The sequence below is a fragment of the Pinus tabuliformis genome, chromosome 2_1 (genome assembly GCF_031772625.1).
Source record: "Pinus tabuliformis cultivar Carrire ecotype Pingquan chromosome 2_1, CPIR1, whole genome shotgun sequence".
In the NCBI taxonomy this organism is placed as follows: domain Eukaryota; kingdom Viridiplantae; phylum Streptophyta; class Pinopsida; order Pinales; family Pinaceae; genus Pinus; species Pinus tabuliformis.
Genome location: NC_142299.1, coordinates 244,639,627 through 244,656,998, shown reverse-complemented (window position 1 = coordinate 244,656,998; position 17,372 = coordinate 244,639,627).

Here is a 17,372-nt window from a genome sequence, read left to right as displayed (position 1 = left end):
AGTATTCCAATGAGTTTGCTCATTTATTTGCCCAGTATTATAGCCTATGCTCATGTCTAACACAGTGTGAGTGACTCTTTGGAGGTGAAATACGATTTTGGTAAACCATTCTCATTCATTCCTAAGCAGGTATTGAGCAGTGGAGGCAGGCAAGGAGTGGAATAGATTTGGAGATCAGATCTTAGCTGTATTTTGTGTAACAGGTGGAGCTGGTACTGGATTGCTTGTGATAAGCATTATACTTTGTAATGTTACATGGTATCAATCATTAATATAAAGATAGTTGGGGTTTTTAGCGAGATTCTTTCCCCGGGTTACATATTGTGTTAATGTGTGAATGCTCTTGATGTTTTATTGTTATTGATGCTGCTATATTGATGATCAACGTAGAGGAGCTTATGTATTGTGTATGTATTCCGCAATAGTACATGATCAGGATAATATCTGTTGAATATGTGTTAAATTATTCAAAATTTCTACATTCAGCTCCTGGTTAGGCTGCATGAAAGCCGATTGTAACAGATTGTGAAGGTACTAAAGGATAGACTAGAGCGTGAAGCACCCTGCACGAAGGCAGGTATAGTTGGAATAAATTGACATCACAACCATCTAAAGGGTGCAAAAACTTGGTTCCAGTATCACTCCATACTACTTTGGGTGAGACTTCAGTCCTCGCTCTGCGATTTGATGCCGAAAGGGCCAGTAGTGTAGGGATTGTTTTGGCTAACTAACGCTGAACCTAGGTTAGGCCCCCTCAAGCCAACCTTAACAACAAAGATTACAGATTAGACTTGAGAGATTGAAGAAAGAGAGTGGTTTAAGAAGTATACGATGGTTCACTTTGTCCAAGTAGCATATACACATGGGTTAATAGAACAAAAGGAGCTTATACGTATACACACACTTTCACATAAGGAAAAGCGCATATGGGATGAAAATAAAGGTTTTGGTCGAAGGTATTGGTCCGAGGTATTTGGTCCAAGGTATTGATCTGAGGTATTTGGTCCAAGGTATTTGGTCCGAGGTATTGGTCTGAGGTATTTGGTCCACAGTATCGGCCCAAGGTATCTGGTCCAAGGTTTTGGTCCTAAGTGGTTTTGGTCCAAGGTATTGAGAAAGGCCTAAAGCTATATAAGGAGGAGAATATCATTAGGCCAAGTGTGCAAGTATTGAATATCTTATGAAGTGTTAGATCAAATATGCAGGTTATGGGTTTTTTATGCTTTGCCTGATCTGAAGTAAGGATGCACTTATGTGGTTAATGATGGATGATGGATCGGGATAATAAGACCTAAAATGAATTATCATTATGTGGTTTGATCATGGATAGTCTAGATCGGAATACTGACGCTAGTTTGTCACATCCAAGTAGTGTATACATTATGAAATAAGATGTTTGAAGTTACAATTGGTTCTGGTTGTTAATGAAAAGTTATGGGTTATGCTTAGTGTTCTGGTGACCGTATTCTGGTGACAGTGTTCTAAATGTTCAGATTGATTGTTTGTGATTTGCTTCAGTGATGATGGGTTGTCAGTGATTGATTGATTCAATTGTGGTTGATTCAAAGAGTGATGATTAAGTTTTAGTGATTGGTTGATGCAGATGTATTTGATGGTTGTATTGCAGTGGTGATTGATTTTGATCTTCAATGTTATTGACAAGTCCAGTATGAAAATTTGATGAAATGAGGTCTTCAGATTGTGGTTTTGGGTTCCAAGAGTCTCCAGTCTGAAAATTGATGAAATGTAGTCCCTAGAGGAAGAGATAAGGTCATAGCCTTCTGTAGGCCAGTGCCTACCTACTGGAAAACATATTGGACAGTACAAGAGCCAGGGGGTTGGAGCTCCCTTCCAGTAGCATCTAGAAAACGAGTGAAGGTTGGAGCCTTCTATAGGCTAGCACGTATGTACTAGTAAATGGATTACCTAGTACAAGAGACAAGGGGTTGGAGCTCCCTTAGAGTAGGAGTTGGAAAAAAAGTGAACGTTGGAGCCTTCTATAGGTCAGCGCCTATGTACTAAGAAACAAATCGGCTAGTACAAAAGCTAGGGCATTGTAGCTCCCTTCCAGTAGTAGCTGGAGAATGAGAGAAGGTTGTATCCTTTTGCAAGCGGGTGCCTATGTACTGGTATGATTCTACACTAGTACAATATTGTAAACAAGTTTTTCTTATATTAAAAGAAGACAGTAGCAGGTGGTTTTTTTCCCGCATTGGGTTTCCACCTTAAATCTTGGTGTTCATGTCTGTTTCTTATGTGTGATGGTTTTTTCTATTATTACTACACATGGTTACTGTTTATATGGCTAATGAAGTACTGATGCATTGATTAAGGATCAACATATGATGAATTAACTAAATCATAAGTTTGTTGGATATATGTTGGTTGCCTTAAATACATTTGTGTGTAGATGTGAGTTACCTTCATTGAAGTAGCATATATACATCAGAGTATGAAAAGAAAAAGTTATTGATTTGACTAATACTGGTTCACCCCCTGCCCCCTCAGTCTTATTTCTAACAAGACCTTACCTTCTTAATCCTAAGTATAAGGAAAGGGTTTGCGCTGACTTGGATAAGATGCTCGCAAAAGGAATTATTGAACGAGTAAAAGAGTCCAATTGGGTAAGCCCGATAGTGGTTCAGGAAAAGAAACAGAAAGAAGAAATAAGGATATGTGTGGATCTTCAAAAGCTAAATGATGCTTGCATGCATGACCCCTTCCTGACCCCGTTCATTGATGAAGTCTTGGATAATGTAGGCAGCCAAGAAGCATACTCTTTCACTGATGGGTACTTTGGGTATCATCAGATCAAAATCATACTTCATGATAGAAGAAATATGACCTTTGTGACAGAATGGGGGTGTTTTCAGTATACTCTAATTCCTTTTGGGCTGAAGAATGCACTCGCAATATTTTCATGTGTAGTCATTGCAGCATTCAAATAATTCATTATTAAGTTCCTGGAGGTGTACTTTTATGATTGGACAATGTTTGGATTGGTCAAGCATCATCTGGTAGGTTTGTGCTTAATTTTAGATATATGTTGAAGGCACCAGATCATGCTCAATCTGAAGAAGTTTCTGTTTTGTGTCCCTTTTGGGATCTTGCTAGGGAATGTGGTGTGCAGACAGGTATTGATGGTAGACCCCATGAAGATCACAGTGATAATCAACTTGGAGGTGGAAAGGAGTGTGAAACAACTACATACAACCCTGGGGCATACTGGATACTATAGGAAGTTCATCAAGAGCTATGCCTAGATCACTACACCCATGGAGAAGTTTTTGAGAAAGGATGCTATGTTCTATTGGAATGATGAATGCCAGAAGAGTTGGACGTTTTGAAAGAGAAAATGGTCACTACGTCGATCCTAGTCTTTCTGGACTGGAAGAAGGAATTTCATGTGCACATGGACGCCTCATGTATCATGCTAGGGGACATTCTGACATAGGCGGGTGAGGGGAAATTAGAACATCTTATTTCATTTGCGAGGAGGAAGCTGTCCACAGCTGAGAAGAACTATTACACTACAGAGTGTGAAGGGATAGCCATGGTACACATGCTTCAAAAGTTCAGGCACTATTTGCTAGGAAGATATTTTAAGATGTATACAAATCATTCTGCGTTAAAATACCTAGTTAATAAGCCTATGTTGGGGGGGATATCTGTAGGTGGTTGTTATTATTCCAGGAGTATGATTTTGAAGTTATTGTGAAGTCTAGATGATTGAACGTGGGACTAGATCATCTTTCGTACATCAAAATGGGAGAGGAACCCACTAATTTGGAGGAAGGACTCCCTAACATGTAGCTCTTTGTGGTACACATCGCCAACAATCACTTTGAGGATATGATACAATTCCTAACAATGGGGACTGCTTTAGAAGGGTATACAAGCCAACAGAAGAAGGAGTTAGCAGTGTGTGTAACAGAATTTTCCGTCATTGCAGGACATCTATACAAAATGGGGTATGACAAGATAGTACGATGCTATGTACCTAACTTTGATCGAAGCAGCATCCTCATAGAGGATCTCTAAGAGGACATTATGAAAGAAAAGCGACAGCGTAGAAGGTTCTGTGTGCTAGATTGTGGTGGCCAACTTTGCATAAGAATGTGAAAGCATATTGTAGGGCTTGTGATGCATGACAAAGGACTGGTAGGTCATCGCAAAGGGATGAACTATCATTGATACCACAAGTAACATTACAACCGTTCTAGAAATGGGCAATTGACTTTGTGGGACCAATTTAGCCTCCAGGAAAGAAAACATCTGCACGGTACATCATCACCATGACAAACTACTTGACCAGATGGGCAAAGGCGTGGCCTATGAAGGACTTTACTAGCACAACAACGGTAAAGTTTCTTTTTGAATATGTATTGACAAGATTTGGTTGTTCAAAGATCTTGATGAGCGATCACAATACGCACTTCCTTAATGAAACAATTAGCAAGTTGACGAAATAATTTCAGGTGTATCATCATAAGAGCATGCCTTATCACCCATAGGCCAATGAGACAATGGAAGAATTCAATAAAATACTAGAGAACGCACTGAAAAAGGTCTATAATTCTCAGAGAAGTGATTGGGATACGTGTGTACTAGTGGTGTTATGGCCCTATAGAAGGACTTGCAAGAAGTTGACTGGGAAAATGCCTTTTAGACTTGTGTATGGCATAGAAGTTGTGATGCTAATGGAATACATTGTACCTAGTCTATGCATAGCCACACTCATAGGAATGGCAGAACACAGAGCCTGGGAAGAGAGGCACGCGTAGCTAACAGAGCTTGAGGAGGACTGATTTCTAGCTGGATTTCATCAATAAGCTCAAAAGGAGCACAAAAGGCATAACATGATCGGCACATTAAACTATGCACCTTCCAGATAAATGATCTGGTTTTGCTATATGACAACAAGTTTGATAAATTTCCAAGAAAATTTAGGATGCACTAGTTGGGGCCCTATGTCATCAAGGAGATTACTGTCGATGGAGCAGTTCAGTTGGTTAAGTTAAATGGGGAGCCCTTCCCAGCAAAAGTGAATGGTAGCCAATTGAAGCAATACACTAGTGATCTAGCTAGGTGACTATATGAAGGAAACAAAGTCTTAGCACTCCAGGTAGCTGAAAGGAGACGGGGGACTATAAACTACACTACGTGGGTTGGGGAATTGCACAATGAAGAAACTACGTGGAATGAGGAGATGTCACAAAGACCACACAAGCATGCAGAATGCGATGCTACCTGGGATAAAACCTTGTAGGTCAGCTATAAAGTGACTGTTAAAGTCATTATTCATGATTTAAAGATGAAAACATGGCGAAATGGAGAAGGGGTGACATTTAAGACGAAATTTATGGGTGAGATACTTGAAAATATGTCGCCAATATAGCATTAATGAATTGATTTTTGGGGAAACATTATGATTGAATTCAAAATGGTCTATAAATTTCATGTGGCTACCCAATGAAGAACACTTTCCATTTTGAGCTTTGAGTTGCTGAACTCTAAGATGCGTATGAACCGTGAATTCTTTGAAGCTTTGATAGTGAGTTCGGCATTTGAAAAATTACCAAAGGAGACACAAGAACTATTAGATAGCATCATGTCGACACTGGCAAAAACTGTAGATATTGGGGAAGCAATGACAACTAAAGGGGTTGTGCCAGAGGTTGCTATGGAAGTAGAGGGAACTTCTCCAAAGGTTGCAAAGATACCCAAGTCACCATAGTCACCTAGACCAAGGCCCACCCAGACCCAAGAAGGCGCGAAAGGCAAGAAAGGAAAGCAGACTGCGACACCACCAGTGTGTGCGTCACCTAGGAGAAACTTGCTAAAGGACAAGCCCACCACTCAGGAAAAGGGAAAAACCATTAACGTGGAACCAAAGGAGAAAGAAATTGAGGATATCCCAATGGATGATGAGGGTCTTGGGATAGACATGGAGGATGTTGAAGTTGAGGGATCTGACCCCATTACTAAATTTCTTGAGTACGTCCCTCCACGTAGGGGTAAGGCCAAGGTGTCTAAGGACATTGACAAGATTAAAGTCACCTTGTACACATCTCTGTTGCCAGACAAGATTGTTTTTGAAGGACCACACTTGGGGCAGATTCCAATGTTGAAATTTGAGGATTGGGACTTAGCTGACACTAAGTGATTCCCTCACTTGGCGATAGACCATCTAATGCACCGCATCTTCAATAAGACCACTGAGGTGATCGCGTTGGAACCACAGAAGTGGCTCCAAGGAGTGGATAAGGTAGGCTTGCTCAACTTGTTATGGGTGTCGCACTATAATCACACACCCATTGCCTTGCTGCTAATCAAGCAGCTATTATTCATGGTACATGATGGGTGTCTATGACTAGAGGAGCCAATACCCATGACTGATAGACTAATCCACAAAATCATAAGGTTTCCATATTCAGGGGAGAATATGGCTATGATGTTTGGTGGAAAGGCAGGCGAACTATCCCTCTTGGAGGCCATGAAGAAGAAGTTCGGATTAGTAAAGAAGTTTTGGAGCTATGTGATTATAAGTATTTCCAACCCTGTAGTTAAAGTGGCCACACAAATATTGGCAGGGAAGACCATGCGGAAGTGTCACTCCGATGAAGTATCGACACCTTTTGTAGCTCTAGCAACCTAATGCGCAAAGGGGTTTCAATTTAATTAGGCCCGCTACCTCTGTAGTGAGTTCCTCGTGAACTACCGTGAGGTGTAAGATCTCAAAGAGACCTTCCACTATGCATGGCTCTTGCTTTCCATCATGATGGTAGCTTGGAAGCTACCCAAAGAAAGCCAATTTCCCTTAGTCATGTCGAACCAGCTTGAGGCCATGAAGTACACTTCACTATGGGTTACTAAGGATCCTCAGTGAATCAAGGACATGAAGATCTTTTGGATCTTGATGGAGATGAACGTGCACATGACCATCAACTGCAAGTCACGGTTGTCACCTACTGTCTTTGATAAATTGTAGCTGTACATGGAATTTAAGGATGATTTAAACCAGGTATCAATAAGGGTGCGAAAGGACCCCGAACAGAAGTGGCATGACTTGCCCTACTTAGCGATGGATGATGCAATCCAAGAAGTTATTGATTGTTGGTCGGTAGAATGACACATTGCCTCAGGCTTAATGGCAAGATCTAGCAAGACAGCCACACAATGGAATAAGGATGAAGCCAAGCTCAATATGGAGTAGTTGGCTGAGAAAATGAGAAAGGAGGTTGGGGATAAGGCTAGGGCATACCATGCTACCACATGTTGAGTCCCAAACCTGCACTTCCCTATATACCCTTTCAGCCTTCCTTTTCCATTTACTTCGTCCACCAAGCTATCAAATCATTGCATAATAGTTTAAAAAGAGCTTATGGAATGGTTTCCTAACTATGTTTATGACTGTTGTTTGATTTAGATTTTTGTTCAAGCAGCTGTGGAAACTTGTCACTTTCCACAACCAACCCAAGTTTCCGCAGCCATTTTGTTAAAGGCTATGCTACAGGTGTCCAATGGAGAAACCAGCCACATGGGTAAGCTGCACATGACGTGTACATGGGGTGTGTCCCCTCAGATCAGCCAAATCACTCATAAACAGTCGCGGTCAACGATGGTCAAAGGAAGGGCCTAATGAAGAATTTCACAGTGGCACGACTCTGTTTTTCCCACATGAAGGGTTGCATGGCACGATCCTTAGTTTTCGGAGGTATTGGTACACCTGGAGAGCAGCCCGTGAACTGAACCAAGCAGCCACCACTCCATGAATTCATGACCATCACGCTAGATCTCGACTCAGGGAGATTTATGTGTCTCTTGGAAGCATAAATCTAGGAATTAGTTATAGCATCTTTTTCTTATAAATAACGCGTTGATATACGCTGAAGGGATTAGCTGTTGTATTGAAATTTCGACTGTTGTCACCCACTCTACTGCATTTCACTTTGCTTTAAATACATGAGAAGACAGTTTTTCCGAATCGGATTTGTGACTAAGTGATTGACTGGTTGAGGTTGCAGAGGGCCCCTGTACACCAGAGCTTTGTATAGTTTCTTACTTGCTTTCATTTACTGTTTTTTTAATCATTTCTTGTATATATAGTGTGTTGTTCTAATGATCATTTGCTGTCTATATTTCCTTTATGTTTCTTTTCTAACTGTTAGCTGATCAGTGCTTCTTTTACAGGTTTTTTTGTAGGTAGCCTGGGCAGATTTACATATTTTTTTTTATAACTACTGACATGAGATCATCTTGTCCTTCCTGCTGATTTTCATTTTCTGAAGTTTAATTCCAACACTGTCATTTTTCAAATTGTGTTTTGCTTATTTATTTTTCTGCTACTTAGACATCATATTACTCATTTGTTTATGATTTCCTTTCTATAGTCAAGTGACTCTATTAGTAAGGAATTGGAATATTACTTATTGTAGTATGATTTAGTTTGCTTTCTTGCAATTTAAATATCATATTGCTCAGCTTGTTCATGATTGCTTCCCATAAGGCAGATTGAGTTGAAGGGTAAAGGATCAGAACAGGGGTTGAAGTAGTGTGATTAGTTTCCTTTATGCAATTGAATTTCCTGCAATTTAGATATCATATTGCTCAGCTTGTTCATGATTTCTTCCCATAAGGCAGATTGAGTTGAAGGGTAAAGGATTAGAACAGGGGTTGAAGTAGTGTGATTAGTTTCCTTTATGCAATTTAATTTCCTACAATTTAGATATCATATTGCTCAACTTTTTCATGATTGCTTCCCATAAGGCAGATTGAGTTGAAGGGTAAAGGATCAGAACAGGGGTTGAAGTAGTGTGATTTAGTTGCTTTGCTTTCAGTCTTTGAGTTGCTTTAAGTTCATTTTTTACTTTCTTTTTCATACAGCAGTAAGGATACTGGGCCATTGTCATTAGTTCACTATTTGATACATTTACTTCCTCTTGAGAATTGATTTCATTACAGTTAGTTTAGAGTTTTATTTTTGAACACTTTTAAGCTTGGAAAATCACTATAGAAATCACCATTACCATCCATACTTAAATTTCACTTTCGCCATCACACACTAGGGAATCCATAAAAGATAAATCCAAAAACAAACTAAAAAACCCAAAAATGACAAAAGACTAAGAAAATGGTTATCTTGTACATATAGTACACTTCACTTCGTGAGTTTACGAATCCCGGATTGACATTTTAATCAGCAATTTAGAACACACTAAATTGGCCAAACATTTTGCCGCCGTTGCTCGGGAAGTGAAACTAGGTAGCCAATTTCTTAAAAAAAAAATTCAAGGAAGGAAAATTGATAACCTCTCAAAGTATGCTCTCCTCTTGTAGTTAGCATGATCTGGAGGATCAGAAAAGAGAAATTTATTGGTCTAATAGTTTCTTGAGTATGCTCTCTTCTTGCACCTAGAGTGACCTGGAAGATCAGAAAGAGAATTATTAGCCTGACTTGAAGAAAAATAAAAATGATATGCATAGAACAAGAGATTCTAGGGGAAGGTTTTTAGCTAGAGCCAAGAGTTTGATTTTCACAAATCCATCTACTTCAAGGAATAGATAAGAGACACCTCCATCATCTCCAACCTACACTCCTAGCCCTAGGATTCCTGGAATTCAAGAGGCAGTAGTTGAGTTAGGAGACTCTTCCATACCATCCATCGAATCTGAATTAGGAAAAGATCCTTTCTTTCCTTCTACAGGGAGACACATTGTAATTGAAGAAGTAGAATCACCTGAGGAAGAAGAGGGAGAAATTACTCCTCATTCGCCATTAGTGGAGGAACCAGAAGACTCTGAAATCTCTGAGAAAACTACCATGACAGAAGCGGGAGTTAATGGATTTGGTAGAGGTAGAGGTAAAGGAGGGGGAGGAGGAAATAATGGAGGAGGTAGAGGTAACAATGGGGGAAATAGGGATGGAGATAACTCATTTTGATTTCCTATAGTCGATGAGGATTCTCGAGCAACAATGAAAAATATTTCACCATCTGTCCTCCCAAACTTTCATGGATTAAGAAATGAAGATCCTGAAACATTTCTATTTGAGTTTGAGGTCATGTGTCGAACCTATGATTATTTGGAAGACTCTCAAAAACTCAAACTGTTTCCTTCAACATTGAAAGGATCTGCTTTGAAATGGTTCATGGGATCACTCACTCAATCCATTAGGACCTGGAATGATATGAAACAAACATTTCTGGATAGATACATGGACTATTATATGCCTACCAACCACAAGGATGAAGTATTTAAAATGGTACAAAGAGAAGATGAAAACTTGGAGGATTTATGATCTGAATTTGAAACTACTTGAAATCTGTTTGCAAGGTATTCAATTCAGAATTAAACATGTTTAAAAGATTTCCATGTCTTGCAGAAAGAAAACACATGAAATTTTCAGCTGTTCATGACCCATTTAAGCATAACAGAGTTATTTCCTTTTACTGTTTAACACATTAAAACAAATTTGATATGCAAAATAAATCAACCACAAATGCAAAAGAAGTTGATAAAGCAGTTCACCCCCTCTAGGGCTACGTCTGATGGGTCCAAAGCTCCCAACCGGGCTTGTCCTTGTTTTTATTAAATGATAAAATTGAAAATACAGCTGAATAGAAGCATCTACAGGATAAATACATGGTAAAAATGGATTCAAAACACTTGAATCCTTTAGGATTGACTATTGGATCACCTCCAATGGATACCTGCAACCCTATCGAGTGTTCACAAAACTGGGCCCTGGTGGCTCCTAGAACTTTCACGGCTCCAAAACCTCTTCAAATGACCTCAGATGGCTGTAATACCTGCACCAATGGCTTCAGAAGGTCAAAAATACCCAAAATAAAATAAAAAAAATTCGTCCAAAACCGACTTTCCTAGCAAAAGTTATGGCCATTTAAAGTTTCATCAATTTTCCCCTAGAAAAACTCCAGCTAACTTTAGTTAACTCCATTTAGCTCCGCCAATTATGGCGGGTCCGCCAAATTTGGCGCTCCTGCCAAAATTCCGCCAACTTAACTGCAGTTACATTTAATGTTTGGTGGTTCCCTCAGATTTTGTGCCAAGCGGAATATTCCTTTTTTAATTTTTTTTTGAAAAATTAAAATTTCTAATGTTATGGACAAATTCTTCTTTTTGCAATAACTTCCTCATACGACGACCGTTTTTCGAACCGTTTGTGGCACTGGAATCGAGAAGACGAGAACTTTCCAGTAATTCAACTTTGAACCAGTTCTAAGTACTTTAAATTTTGAGCATTTTACGACACTTAGGACATGAGCACCTGATCACGCCTCCCCATTGGGAAGCTTTTGGACCCCAAAAGCCTTCAACTACCTATTAAAGAGGTGAGTGTACAGATCCCTCACTCTATCCACCTCCATCAATTTTTCCTTGTTTGGTTTGCTACCTTTGAAACCAACTCGAACATAATCTACACTGCCCCTCCTTCAAGTGCGTGTCCTTCTGTCAAGGATTGTATCTTCTTTCAGCTCATCTAAGAATTCTGGCGAGAAATCTTCTATAGATGGCAGCTGAACAACATTTTCATGATCAGAAATCAAAGGAGGTTCATACAAACGTAAGTTCTCCACATTGACAACAGAATACATTTGCATGTAGAAAGGCAAATCTAATTGAAAAGCATTATTTCCAACCTTCTTGAGTATTTTGAATGGACCATAACGAATAGGCTTCAGCTTTTTACCTTCTCCTTGCATCGTTTCCTTACTAATGTACAACCATACCTCATCTCCTTCTTGAAACTTGTGATCGACTCTATGCTTTTCGTGTCTTTCCTTGTACTTGCCTTGACTCTTCTCAAGCTGTTCTTGAATTTGCTGATGTATTTGCTGAATCCTTTCAATGAATGAACGAGCTTTGTCAATGTCACTATGTCCCTCAATGGCAACATCTTTCTCAATAATGAAATCAAGAGGTGATTTTGGCAAATAACCAAAACAAGCTTCAAACGATGAGGTGTTTGTGGAAGAGTTCTTGGCACGATTGTAAGCATGTTGTATGTAGTGCAAATGTTCATCCCAAAGCTTGGGATGCTTGCTGCAATAACCTCTCAAGAGGTGCACAATGGTTCTGTTCACAACTTCGGTTTGTCCATCTATTTGCGGATGGAAAGCAATACTTCTCTTCAACTTTGTGTCCATCATCTCCCATAGGTTGGAACAAAAATTAACCACAAATCTGGAATCCCTGTCACTAATAATGGAAGTAGGCAAACCAAAGTGAATCCATACATGATGAAAAAATAATTCAGCAGTTTGTTTAGCAGTTATAGTTTTCTTACAAGGCATAAGCATACACATTTTGCTGAAACGATCAACTACTACATATAAATAATCATGTTGCTTTCGAGATTTTGGAAAACCTCCTACAAAATCCATAGAGATGCTCTCCCATGGTCTAGAAGGTACCGGCAAAGGAGTATACAACCCAAGCTTCCTGTTGCTAGGCTTGCTTGTAGCACATAATGAACAACCTCTTATGGACCTTGAAACAGAATCTACCATGCGAGGCCAATAGCAATACCTCTGTAGATGTGCAACTGTTTTGCTCACACCAAAATGGCCAGCAATAAGAGAAGAATGAGCTTCTCTTATGACATTTATCCTCTCTCCCTATGGTATACAAAACTTGCCCAAATGAAATAGCAAATTGTTATGCATGTGATAGTCATTTTCCTCTCTATGATTTCCTTTACTCAAGTTAGCATACACATCTTTAAAGTCATCAACAGAGGCATATTGTTCTATGTAACTATCATATACAATGGAATCATTCTTAAGTAAAGTAACAACACCAATAATAGGCCTTGAAAGCATATCAAAAACCTTATTCAAAGTACATTTCTTATACCTTATTACCAAATGGAATTGTTGCAAGAAGCCCATCCATCTGAAGTGTCATGACTGTTGTAACTTGCTTTGTGATTGCAAGTACTATAAGGGTTGATGGTCAGTATGTATAACAGTTTCTTTGCCCATCAAGTAGTGTTTCCACTTTTTGACGCTTTGTACCAACGCATACAACTCCTTATCATATGTAGGATAATTTACAACAGCACCATTAAAAGTTTCACAATGAAAAGCAATAGGCTTACCATGCTGTAGAAGAACTACACCCATAGCATAATCACTAGCAGCAGTTTGTATCTCAAATGGCTGTCTCAAATCCGGTAATGCAAGGACTGGAGCTGATCTAATCTTCTCTTTCAAAGATTTGAAAGCTTTTTTCTGCTTGCCTCCCCATTGGAAAGCATGCTTCCCACTTGTCACTGCATGCATAGGAGCTGCTATAGAAGAGAAGTTAGAGATAAACTTCCTCCAATATTGAGCTGCACCCAAAAAACGTCTTACCTCTATTATGGATTTGGGAGTAGGCCACTTCACAATAGCCTCAATCTTAGCAGGATCGATTCTCAAAGCACCTTCTCCTACTATGTGTTCCAAATAAACCAAAGAAGTCTTTCCAAATTCACACTTTGACATTTTAAGAAATAATTGATTCTTCTTCAAAACATCAAGTACTTTTCTAACATGCATGACATGATCTTCTCTAGACTTGCTGAAAATTAAGATTTCATCTAAGTAGACAATAACGAAATCATCAAGAAAAGGACGCAAGACATCATCCATTACCCGCATGAAAGTTGCAAGTGCATTGCACAAACCAAACGACATCACAAGCCACTCAAAGAGTCCTTGTTTGGTTTTAAAGGATGTCTTCCAAATGTCAATTTCTTCAATTATTACTTGATGATATCCACTGCGCAAGTCTAGCTTAGTAAAATATCGAGCATCTTTCAGCTGGTGTAGCAAATCATCTATCCTTGGGAGTGGGTAACGATTCTTTACCGTTATCTTGTTCAAGGCCCTGAAATCAACACACATACGCCAAGTGCCATCTTTCTTTGGAATCAATACAATCGATGACCCACATGGCGAAGTACTTGGCCTTATGAAACCCTTGTCCAACAAGTCCTTGATTTGCTTCTTTATTTCAACATTCTCCATAATAGACATGCGGTACATGCCTATGTTTGGAAGAGGACAATCTGGATGCAAATGGATTTCATGCTGAATCTCCCGCTTAGGAGGCAAACCTGTTGGCTCCTGAAACATCTCATGATATGAATCAACTACATCATACAGATATGATTTAAGTTTTGGATCACAATTGTCAAATGATTGATGATTCACATCAACCTTGGGCTTAATCATAAGAAGAACAAAATTCTTACTTGAATTGAACAACCTTTTTACCTGTCCTGCATTGACCATCGCTATATTTGTCTTCTTGCGATGAGCTCTAAAAATGAACTCCTTGCCATCTTTGAACAGATGATATTTGTTTTCATGGTGATGAAAGATAGCTTTCCTGTCAAACAAGTAAGGACTTCCCAAAACAATTCCTGCTATATCAAAAGGTACCACATCAAGTTCAACTGTGTCAATAAAATGTGTAGTAATTGCAAAGCGCAATGTGCACTTTCTTGAAACTTGTAAATTTGCATCCTTGCAAATCCATCCAAGTGGATATGGCTTCGGATGTGGAACGGTCTCAAGTTTAAGCTGCTTGACCAAGTCCTCTGATATAAGGTTTGCTTGTGACCCACTATCAAAAAGTGTGTCAATTTTAGTATGTTTTGAAATCACCCTCACATGAAACAATTCAATTCTTTCTTCCTCATTAGGAGCTTGTACATGGCAGTTTGAGGTACTAGTGCTGGCTTGAGTTTCAATTTCTTTTCCCTTCAATTTTTTTCAAACCCATGGCTGCAATTTTGGTTTCATCACCTGAATTTTCCCCTAAATCTTGTGGTGTAGATGTAGTAGCAGCAGTTTTCTGTTTCCCTTTGGATTTGTTAAATTGAGGTCTTTTTTCAGGATATAATTTCCAACATTTTTTCTCCTCATGGCCTGGTTTAGAACAGTGTTTACAGATCACTTTCTCACTCTCCTGTTTGACAGATGCATTCTTTTTGCCCTTTCCCTTGGAGGTTTTCTCTTTGTTTTTCCCCTTGGGGGGCTTGTTTCTACCCTCTTCAAATGTGCTTTTCCCCCTTGCCTCTAAATGGGTAGCTTGGACATAAACCTCGTCCAGGCTAGTAGGGTTAAACATCAAGATGGTGTGTCTAAGGTAGCTGGGCAAGCCACCGATGTATTTCAGCAAGGTTTCTTGGGTCTCTAAATCTACCCCTAACAAGAGAGCTCTTCTCCTAAATTCTTGGGTGTAGTCTTGGACACTCTGACCCTTAAGTTGTCTGAAATTTTGCCAATTCATAATGGCCTTCTGCATGTGAGCAAGAGGATAAAACTATTTTTTAATGGCTAACAGAAATTCAGGCCATGTTAAGGTAACCTTACTGAATTTTTTGATCTCCTCTTTAGTCTTGGCCTCCCACCAGACCAGTGCTGCTCCATCCGTTCTCAAAGAAGCCAAATGAATCTTTGTGGCATCATCATGCATATTTTGGATCCTCAAGTAAACTTCCAACTGCCTAATCCAGTTGTCAAGATTTTCTGCATTCAATTCACCATTAAACATAGGTAATTCGAATTTTACATCAAGCTTCAAAAAAGGACTTTTTCCAGAGGATCTATGCTTATGAAGAGAAGAAGACGAAGATGAAGAGGAAGAAGGTGAAGATGGGGGTGGTGGATCACCATTTTCTCCATGTCCTTTCTTGGAATGATCATCATCCTTCTTACCTCCTGAAGAGCCCTCTCCTTCATGTGGATGTTTGGACCCTTCTCCAGCCAATTTCTGATTTCTTTCTCGGTACAATATCCTCACCATTTCAGTGAGGTCGAAGAAAGCCTTTCTAAAGACTCTTTCTTCTTCTCTTGGATCTCTCTCTGTAGGAATTTCTCATGTTCAGACATCCTTGAAGCTTCTGTTGAGACTCTTGAGGGTGAAATTGAAGGTGGAGGTGATGGCTCTCTGGCCTTCCTTGACTGAGGATTCTCTCATTCCCTAGTCAACTGTCCTTCCCCTCTTTTAAGTTTCAACCTGGTAAGCATCAATACTTTGCAAGAAAGTTAGAAGATATTTGCACAAAAACCCTGAGCTCTGATACCAACTTGATCTGAATTTGAAACTACTTGAAATTTTTTTGCAAGGTATTCAATTCAGAATTAAACATGTTTAAAAGATTTCCATGTCTTGCAGAAAGAAAACACATGAAATTTTCAGCTGTTCATGACCCATTTAAGCATAGAAGAGTTATTTCTTTTTACTGTTTAACACATTAAAACAAATTTGATCTAAAAAATAAATCAACCACAAATGGAAAAGAAGTTGATAAAGCAGTTCACCCCCTCCAGGGCTATGTTTGTTGGGTCCAAAGCTCCCAACCGGGCTTGTCCTTGTTTTTATTAAATGCTAAAATTGAAAATATAGCTAAATAAAATCATCTACAAGAGAAATAGATGGTAAAAATGGATTCAGAACACTCGAATCCTTCAGTATTGGCTATTGGATCACCTCCAATGGATACCTGCAACCCTATCCAGTGTTCACAAAACTGGGCCCTGGTGGCTCCTAGAAATTGCACGGATCCAAACCCTATACAAATGACCTCAGATGGCTGTAAGACCTGCACCAATGGCTTCAGAAGGTCGAAAATATCCAAAATATAAAAAAAATTCATCCAAAACCGACTTTCCTAGCCAAAGTTATGGCCATTTAAAGTTTCTCCAGTTTTCCCCTAGAAAAACTCCAGCTAACTTTAGTTAACTCCAGTTAGCTTCGCCAATTATGGCGGGTCCGCCAAATTTGGCGCTCCTGCCAAAATTCCGCCAACTTAATTGCAATTACATTTAATGTTTGGTGGTTGCCTCAGATTTCGTGCCAGGCGGAATATTCCTTTTCTAATTTTTTTTTTGAAAAATTAAAATTTCTAATGTTATGGACAAATTCTTCTTTTTGCCATAACTTCCTCATACGGTGACCGTTTTTCGAACCGTTTGCGGCACTGGAATCGGGAAGACGATAAATTTACAATCATTCAACTTTGAACCAGTTCTAAGCACTTTAAATTTTGATCATTTTACGACACTTAGGACATGAGCACCTGATCAATTTACTTGAAAGATTCCAATACAATCTGAAAAGAGAAAAAATGAGTAACTTGGATGAGGAAACCTTGAAATCCCTTCTATTAAAAGCCATTAGAGACGAATGGATAGATATTTTGAACATGATGGGAAAAAGAGACATATCTCAACTTCCACTTCATGATATAACAGAGCTGTGTGTCCATCTCTCAAGAGGAAAATCTAAAACTGGAAAAGGGCCTATAGATCCTTCTCTCATCAGAGCAAACAAATCTGCAACTGGATCAGTAA